Source organism: Zosterops lateralis, assembly GCF_965231275.1.
Source record: "Zosterops lateralis genome assembly, chromosome: 34".
Taxonomy (NCBI): Eukaryota; Metazoa; Chordata; class Aves; order Passeriformes; family Zosteropidae; genus Zosterops; species Zosterops lateralis.
Window position 1 is genome coordinate 1,825,974 of NC_139794.1, and position 8,671 is coordinate 1,834,644.

Sequence of the window (8,671 nt, forward strand, 5' to 3'; positions counted from 1 at the left end):
CGTGTTTGGAGGAGAAGAAGTGTGGAGGACTGTACCCCCGAACAGGACACCGACAGAGTGGTGCACCCAGCCCTCCCTTGGAGGGATACAAAGGTTTGAAAGAGTTTATGTTAATTTCGGTTCTGTGATTGGTTGTTATGGTTCTGCAGTTCTCCTTTTCTATTGGTTCAGTTTCGATCCCCTAATTTGTTTATCAGCCTCCCCCCTGATTGGCCAAAAGTTTTGATTCTCAACCCCATTTGTTAAAAAGTTTCCCAACTGTACCCGATTGGTTGTCCTGTAAAACCCCGCCCCCTCCCTGGGAGCATAAAATCCCTGCAGTTGGCCCCACTCGGGGTCTTTGAGTCTTCAAGCCCTCGAATAAAGAAGATCTTCGGAGATCATCCCTGGCTCCTGTCTTTCTTTGGCGCTGCCTGAGACCTGCCTCAAGGAGCTGCTTTAGCAGCAAAGCCTGGAAAGAGCTGCCAGGCTTTACCCTCACAAAAGGGCAATCACTTTCTGAGGTGCCTGTGCCACCTGGGCTGGGGCTGCCCTGTTAAGGGCGGCTCGCCGGGGAAGGTCGCGGCCCCCGAAGACCCAGCGAGGGACCGGTGTGGGTCGTGACAAAGAAGCACCAGGGGACCCCGGGCTGGGCCAGGGGGCTCCAGCAGCACCCGCGGCGTCGACACAAAATCTGGGGAGAAAAAATGAAAATTTGGGGCAAAATTGGGAAGAAAACAATAATTTGGGGCAAAATCGGGAAAAAACCAACTGGAAATAGTTCAGGGAATGGGGTTTTAATAGAGGAAAAAGTAAGATTAAAAAAGAAGAATTTGGGGCAAAATTGGGGAAAAAACTAACCCGGAAATAATTTAAAAAATGGATTTTAAATAGAGGAAAAATAAGGTTAAAAAACAACATTTGGGGCAAAATCTGGGAACAAAACAACAATTTGGGTAAAATCAGGGAAAAAATCAGCAATTTGAGGCAGAGTAAAGGAAAAAACAAAAAATGTGAGGCAAAATCAGGGGAAAAAATGATAATTTGGGGCAAAATCTGCGGATAAAAACAATAATTTGGGGCAAAATCATGGAAAAAACAAAAAATTTGGGGAAAAATCAGGGAAAAACAACAATTTGGGGCAAAATTGGGGAAAAACCAACCCAGAAATAATTCAGAGAATGGGGTTTAAATAGAGGAAAAAATAGGTTTAAAAAACAAGAATTTTGGGGCAAAATCAGGGAAAAGAAATCCACAAAATTAATTCAGAGAATGGAGTTTAAATAGAGAAAAAATAATTTTAAAATAGAGGGGAAAGTAATTTTTAAATAGGGGAAAACTGGTCTAAAAATAAGGGTAAAAATGGGAAGATTGGGGAAAAAATGAAATTTTTTTGGGAAATATTGTTGTGTGATATGATGGAAAATATGGAATTATTATAAATTATTATAAATGTAATATATCAATTGTAATAATATAAAAATTATAACAATAAAATTCTAAAAATATAAAAGATTCTAATAATAGAAATATAATTATATTAATTATCTATATAATTATAAATTATTTATGTAATAAATTATAATAATATAAATGTAGTTATAGAAATTATTTATATAATCATAAATCATTCATATGATCAATTATAAAAATAGAAATGTAATTGTATAAATGCAATTATATAATTAGGAATTATTTATAAAATAAATTATAATAATATTAATGCAATTATAGAAATTATTTATAGAATTATAAATTATTTATATGATAAATTTAATACTATAAATGTATTATTTATATAATCATAAAGTATTTATATGATAAATTATATTAATAGAAATTTAATTATATAATTTTAATAATTATAAACTATTTATATAATAAATTATCATCATATAAATGTAATTATATAATTTTTTAATAAAATTTTAAATTATAATAACATAAATGTAACTATATAAATTATTTATGGAATTGTAAATTATTTATATGATAAATTATAATTAAAAATGTAATTATATAAATTATTTATATAGTTATAAATTATCTAATTATAAATTCTATAAATGTAGAAAATATTACATTATAAATGAAATGTTTTTAACATTTTAAATTATGGATGATATTTATAAATGATAAAATTATTGTTTATTAGATAAATTTTAAATTGGAATTTATATATTAATTAAGCATTATTATGTTCATTTATAAATTATAAAATTATACATTAATAAATAAATTAAACATTGGAATTTATACCTTAATTACACATTATTATGTATAATTATACATTTTTACTTTATAAATGTAAATACACTCGTTTATATATAAATATAGATTTTATATATATTTTTATACACTAAAGTGATGGATGTTATTTTAGAAATAATATTTCTATTTATATTATTTCTATTTATATAAATATATTGATAATATCTTTATTTATATTTAAATTATAGAAGTGTGAATTAATTATGCATTTAATTAGACATTTTTACATTATAAATGAAAATATATAATATATCTATATATAATCGATATTTTATAATATTTTATAAGATATAATTACAATAAATATGTAATTTTACATCACAAATAATACACTTTCATAAATTATAAATTTACCCATTATTATATAACTAATCAAATCTTATTTATACATTAATTATACATTTTTAATTGTACACTATAATATATAATTAAACATTTTTACATTATAATTGTAAATATATAAATTTATACATGAATTAGAGATATAGAATAATATTTTATAATATATAATTTTATTAAAATATGTAATTATACATTATAAATTATACAGTTTTATAAATTAAAAAATTACGCATAATTATATAATTAATACAATAAAATTTATCCAATAAATAAACGTTTTTAATTATCCACTATAATGTACAATTACACATTTTTACATTATAAATGTAAATATAAATACACATTTTAGAGATATTTTTAATATAATCTAGAGTTACATTAATATATGTGATTAAGCATTATAAATTATCCATTTTTACATTGAAATTATGTGTATAATGGTTTAACTTGTTGTATTATAATTTATTATTATTATAAAAGTGTTTAAATTATACATAATTATATATTATATATAATTATTTTATACTTTTTAAATGATCATTGATACATTAATTCTACATTATTATATATAATTACACATTTTACAGTACTAAATTATGAATTACACATTTTAATACATTAAAATTAGGGATGTCATTTTATAAATTATATATATAAATTATTACTATATTTTTAAAATACAAATAATTAATAAAATTATATATAAATTTATATTTATATATTTATAAAACATATTTATACATAAAACATATATTTATATAAATAAATAAATTAAATAAAGATAAATTATAAAATTATACTTTAGTGGATTATTATAATTCATAATCATTAGTTTGTGATTATCATTAATTCATTATGGTTTTAATTATACTTATTATATATAATTATACGTTTTTACCTTTTAGATGTATAAATACACATTTATATATATAAAAATACATTTTATAATATTTTATAACACATTGTAATGTTTATTTATTATATACTAAATTATATAATAATTTCTATAATATTCTTTATAATAATTACAGTAAAATATGTGATTCTACATTATAAATTATTCATTATAAATTATACTTTTTTATACATTAAAATTATGGATTTTATAAATTGTAAAATTCCACATTTTTTTATAATTTCTACATTAATTATTCATTATTATATATAATTATACATTTTACATTATTAAATTATAAATTAGACATTTTAATACATTAAAATTCTGGATGTAATTTTAGAAATGATATATTTTACAAATTAATGACATTATTAATGACATGAATAATATATAAATCATTGGTTACACTAATTAAAACATTACAATTAATATCCACTATTAAATATAAACAAATATTTATTATTTATAAATATAAATAAATAATTGTCTCGATTTGCACAATGAAATTCAATTCGATTTATTTATAGATTTATTTTAAATAAATAATGTCAAATAATATTGAAATGAAATTTAAAAAATAAATAAAATTAAAACAAAGAAAAACAAAGAATGAAAATAAATTTAAAAAAAAATTAGTAGAAATTTTAGAAAATTTAAAAATAAAAATAAAGTAAATATAAAAGTAAATACAAATGAAAATAAAATGAAATGAAATAAAATAAAATGAAAATAAAAATTAAAAATAAAAAATAATAAAAATAATAAAAATAAAATTAAATTAAAACCAAAATAAAAATAGAAATAGAAATAGAAATAAATAATTTCTCTGGATTTCCATAAATTCATTAAATTCATCCAACAAAAATCTGTGTTTTCAATAATTTTAAATAAATAAACCTATAAACATTTTAATAATTTATTTTTTTAAAATTAATTTAATCCATTTAAATCCAGAAATATTTAATTTTAAACTTCGATTTCTCCACCTTAATTTATGAATTTTCTTTTTAAATTTCCATTTTTAAACCTCATTTTTTATCTTTTTTTCTCCAAACTTGGATTTTTCCACCTTTTAATTCTGAATTTTTGTCCCTAAACTTGGGTTTCTAAACCTCAATTTCCATATTTTATTTGATTTTTGAACTTTTATTTTTGAATTTTATTTGATTTTTAAACCTTTTTTTCTGATTTTTATTTGATTTTTAAACCTTTTAAAATGAATTTTAATTCTAATCTTCTATTTCTGGTATTTTTAATTTTAAACTTTGCTTTTGGAGCCTTTTTTTTTTCTGTGTTTTATCCCCAAACTTTTTGGGGACTTTTTATTTGTGAACTTTTATTCTTTATATGAATTTTTATTTATTTTGTATTTACAATTTTTATCATTTCAACTTTTGATTTTTGACCTTTTTATTTCTTTATTTCACCTTTAAACTTCAATTTTAAACTTTTATTTCTCTATTTTATCACTTTTTATCTCCAAACTTTGCATTTTAAACCTTTAATTACCAATTTAATCTCCCAACTTTGATTTCTTGACCCCAATTTATGACTTTGATCTTTAAACTTTGATTTATTTTTTTGATTTTTATGGATTTTTTCCCTTTTCCGGCCCCTCCCGGGGCAAAGTCCCGGAAAATTTATTGGGGTTTTTATGGGCCCGGAGGGAAAAGGGCCTGAAATCCCTGAAATCCCAGGAATGTCCTGAAATTCCCAGAAATTCCCCAAAATCCCTGAAATTCCCAGAAATTCCCCAAAATTCCCTGAAAATCACTCAATTCCCAGCCCTTAAATTCCCTGGAATTCCCTGGAATATCCTGAAATTCCCAGAAATTCCCCAAAATTCCCTGAAAATCACTCAATTCCCAGTCCTTAAATTCCCTGGAATTCCCAGAAATCCCCCAATTTTCCCCAAATTCTCCAAATTTCCCCAAATTCTCTCAATTACCAGCCCTGGAATTCCCTTAAATTCCCTGGAATTCCTCCAAGTCCCAACCCTGAAACTTCCTGAAATTTCCTCGATTTCCAGTCCTTGAATTTCCTGAAAATCCCCTGGAATTCCCCAAAATTCCCTGGAATTCCCTGAAAATTCCTGAAATTCCCCAAAATTCTTCCAAATTCCCCCAAATTTCCTGAATTCCCAGCCCTGAAATTCCTCCAAGTCCCAGCCTTGAAAATCCCTGAAATTCCCCCAATTCTCAGCCCCAAATTTAGCCCAAATCCCAAACTCCTCGACCCCAAATCCCGCAATTCCCAACGCAAAATATTTCCTCCAAATCCCCCAAATCTCAGCCCTAAAATTCCCTGAAATTCCTCAAAATGCACCAATTTTCCACCCAGAAATTCCACCAAAATCGCATAAACGGCCCCAAATCCCAACAATTCCCAGCCCTAAAACTGGAAAATGTGGATTTGGGTGGGAAAATCAGGATTTTGGGGAGAAAATGGAATTTTTGGGTTGAAAATTATGAATTTGGGGTGAAAATTTGGGAATTTTGGGACAAAAATGGGGTGGAAAATGATGAATTTGGGTGGGAAAATCGGGAATTTTAGGGTTGAAAATGTGACATTTTGGGCAGGAAAAATTGGGGGTTTGGGGCAGAAAGTGGAGATTTTTGGGGCGGGAAATCAGGAATTTGGGGTGGCAAAAGGGTCTTGGGGTGGAAATTGGGGAATTTGGATTAAAATTGAGAATTTGAGTTGAAAAAGGGGAAATTCAGATGGAAAAGGAGAATTTAGGAGGGAAAATGGGGATTTTTGGATGAAAATGATGAATTCAAGGTGAAAAATTGGGAATTCTGGGATTGAAAATGTGGGATTTGGGGGAGAAAAATCAGGATCTGGAGTTGAAAATGGGGGATTTTGGGGAGGAAAATTGGGGGGTTTGGGGTGGGAAATCAGGAATTTTGGCTGGAAAAATCAGAATTTTGGGGAGGAAAAGGGTTTTTGGGGTGGAAATTGGGGATTTTGGGTGGAAAAGGGGGATTTTTGGGGAAGAAAAGGAGATTTGGGGAGAAAATTGGGATTTTTGTAAGGAAAATTGGAATTTGGGGTTAAAAATTGGGAATTTCAGTCAGAGAAAGGAGATTTTTGGGGAGAAAAATCAGGAATATAGGGCGGAAAATTGGGATTTTTTGGGGTGGAAAATGGGGATTTTTGGGGTGGAAAATTGGGATTTTGGCTGGAAAATCAGGAATTCGGGGAGGAAAAGGGCTTTGGGGTAAAAAACGTGTATTTTGGTCCAACCTCAGTGGCCTGGTGGTCGGGGCTGCAGTCGATGCGCTCGGCCAGAGACACGTTCGGGCATCGAGGGGAAAACTCTGCAAAAGGAGAAAAATAATTAATACAGAATTAAATTTGAAGGAAAAGCGGGAGTATGAAATGAAAATAATGAAAATTGAAATGAGGAAAATATAAAATTTCCCCATTTTTCCTCCCAAAAAATCTCCCCTTTTACTCCCTAAAATCCCAGTTTTTACCCCAAAATACCCATTTTTGCCCCAAACATCCCCATTTCCCCCCAAAAATTCCCCATTTTCCCCACCAAATCTCCCATTTTCCCCTCTAAAAATCCTCTTTTTTCCCTAAAAATCCCCATTTTTGCCCTAAAATTCCCCATTTTTACCCCCAAAATTGCCATTTTCCCCCCATATCCCCCTTTTTTATCCTCAAACCCTGCTCTTTACCCAAAACTCCTAATTTTTCCCAAAATCCCCCGTTTTTTCCAAAAAAATCCCTTTTTTAACCCTAAAAATGTCTTTCCCCCCGAATCCCCCTTTTTCCCAAAAATTCCCCATTTTCCCCAAAAAAATCCCCATTTTTCCCCAAAATATGCTTTTTCCCCCCAAAATCTCCCTGTTTTTTCCTCCAAATCTCCATTACCCCAAAAAATCCTCATTTTTCCCCCAACCCCCTTTCCCCCCAAAATCTCCTTTTTACCCAAAAATTCCCCTTTTCCACAAAAAAATCCTCCTTTTCCCAAAGTCCCCTTTTCCCCCAAAATTCCTCTTTCATTCCCCCAAATCCTTGTTTCCCCCATCCCCATTTTCCCTTTTTCCCCCCAAATCCCCATTTTTTCCCAAAAATCCCCTTTTTCACAAAATCCCTTTTCCCCAAATCCCCATTTTTCCCCAAATCCCCATTTTTCCCCAAATCCCCATTTCCCCGCAAAATCCCCCTTTTCCCGAAATCCCCCATTTTTCCACCAAAATCTACATTTTCCCACCCCAAAATCCACTTTTCCCCCTAACAAAAAAGCTCCTTTTCCCCCAAAATTCCCCAATTTTTTTCCCCAAATCCCCATTTTTCCTCCCCAAAATCCCCATTTCCCCCACAAAATTCCCCTATTTTTTCCTCAAATTTCCCTTGTTTTTTCCACAAAATTCCCGTTTTTTTCCCCAAATTCCCTCATTTTTCTCCCCAAAATCCCCCAATTTTTCCCCCCAAATCCTCATTTTTCCCCAAAACCCCTATTTTCCCCCAATCTCACCCCTCTCAGGTTTGGTCTCTCTGGTTCCCAGAATTCCCAGCGGGGCCCAGCAGGAACAGCGCCCCCAGCGCCCCCTCGCGGCCGCTCCACGGCGCCGTCTGCCGGACACACCCGGAACTGCAACCCGGAGTCTGGGGGGAAAAGTTGAAATTTTGGGGGGAAAAAAAGGTGATTTTGGGGAAAAACTGGGGATTTTTAGAGGGGAAAATGGGGATTTGGGAGTGAAAATGGGGGTTTTTGGAGGAAAATGGGATTTTTGGCAGGAAAAGTGATTTTGGGGGGAAAAACGGGAATTTTTGGGGGAAAAGGGGAGTTTGAGGAGAAAAAAGGGGGATTTGGGGGAAGAGGGGGATTTTGGGGAAAATGGGATTTTTAGGGGAAATAGGGATTTTAGGGAGAAAAGGGGAAATTTTGGAAAAAAATAGGGATTTGGAGAAAAAAAGGGATTTTTAGGCGAAAAGGGGGGATTTTTGGGAAAAAGGGGATTTGGGGGAAAAAAAGGGGGATTTTGGGGGGAAAACCGGGGATTTTGGGGGAAAAACAGGGATTTTGGATCAATAACAGGACCAATAATTCCCATTTTTTGAGCCTTGATCAATATTTCTCATTTGGGATCTTGGTTGATAATTCCCGTTTTTCGAATATTTCAGATCCTCAATCAATAATTCCCATTTTTAGGCTCTTGGTCAATA